This window comes from Coccinella septempunctata, chromosome 5 (assembly GCF_907165205.1).
Source record: "Coccinella septempunctata chromosome 5, icCocSept1.1, whole genome shotgun sequence".
NCBI lineage: Eukaryota > Metazoa > Arthropoda > Insecta > Coleoptera > Coccinellidae > Coccinella > Coccinella septempunctata.
This window is the reverse complement of record NC_058193.1, coordinates 1,327,532-1,329,387: the sequence shown is the minus strand read 5'-3', so window position 1 is coordinate 1,329,387 and position 1,856 is coordinate 1,327,532.

Sequence of the window (1,856 nt, the reverse complement as noted above, 5' to 3'; positions counted from 1 at the left end):
CAAGTCCCAAAATCTATATTTTTTATATCCCTTACAGAAATTTCGTTATTGCCATGAAAAACTACATAGTTTATTCTAAAGAATTCAATTTTCACTTTGCATGGACCACTTGTCACAAGGGAATAGAAACCGGAAGAAATCATATTTTATCGCATTTTTTCGAAATGCGGTCCTGTTTTTATTCCTCTGGTCATATTATTCATTGTCCTTTGCCGAGATTCTGAATTATTTCAAATTCTGTTCAATTCTCCTTCATTTTGAACCCTAAGCACATACTGAGTGTTCGTAAAAAAGTGTTCACAAGTATGCAAAGTCGAGCTGTGAATTCTTTTGAAATAACATATTGAATTTAGATACAAATGATGGGATCCATCTTGAAAAATGTAATCCGTAAGTGTATTTGCTTCAAAACACACATAAGTATTGAAATTTATTCTTCAACAATGAAAATGTAATATCATAAGAGATGTTCGAAATGGAGTTCCTTCATCTCGACGCACTTCCTAGCGCTTAAAATCAGATTATTTATTGCCCTTCTTATCATATCGGGATTTTATTTCTACACAGGCTTCTTCTATCCTCTGCCGCAAATGCTCCCGTGAAGTCAGAATTGTCAGTCACTTTTTCACGCACACTCAGTGGGAACTAATGGTTTAAAATGAAAAAGAATTGGACAAAATTTTAAAAAATTTAAAATCTGGACCAAAGTCAATGAATAATATCACCAAAGGAATAAAAACAGGACCGCATTTCGAAAAAATGACATAAAATATTATTTGGACCGGTTCCTACTCCCTTGTGACAAGTGTGCCATGCAAAGTGAAAATTGATTTCCTTAGAATAAACTATGTAGTTTCTCATGGCAATAACGAAATTTCTGTAAGGGATGTAAAAAATATAGATTTTGGGACTTGAATGAAAAATCATGATATTCTGAGTACTGCCCTGAAAATATTGATATTTCAGGAACCATTTGAAAGAGCTTTCTGAAATGAACAAACCCATAAAATTTGATCCAATTCGGACCTTGCACTACAGAGTTATGGCTATCGCAAATTTAGGTCAATATTCATGAATCACCCCGTATCTCCAAAACTAATAGCAAGTTTTCTGAAATGCCTGGATGAGCTACATTCAGCATTGGGCTATGGCCAACGACTCATGAAACACCCTGTATACTCACTTTCGGTAGAATTCTCTGTTCAGTTGCATACAAAATAATCTCTGCCGTTTTCTTACCAAAATTTGAATTCTCGGCTGTTACAAACGGGCTTAATATGCTATCGCCTGAAGCGATGGTCGATTTAAAATGAAACTTAGTTTTCAGTGAAGATCACGAATTCGAACATTCGGGAAAGGTCCCTCACGACTTATGACCACAATAAAAGGCTACTTCAACCATGGTCAGCATCTACTTTTCCTCGACGGAGTGGTGTTTTTGTTCGAACTCCGAGTGATGATAGTTGGCTAGCAGTAGAAAAAATTCTACTGAGAATCGTTTCCCCATTTTATTGGTGGGTACATCCTAAATACTTATCAGATTGTTTGAATTCCACCAATTTTCAAATCACAAAATAGATGGATCCTCAAGCTAGATGGATTGCTATTTGACGGTATATTTGCTTCGTGAAACATTTTTCATGAATTTTTCTCTAGCTGTTTCGGGAGAAGCCTGGAGAAACTGCATTTTTGTTTTTTGGAAACAAAAATATCTCGAATCATAAACTTAATATTTTTGATGCAATAACGAGTCCGTCTCTGGTTTGAAATGAAATCAGGAATTATAAAAATCAACTAATGTAGTCATCTGCAATACCCGCCTTCCTTTTGATAATGAAGAATGAGATACCTACACT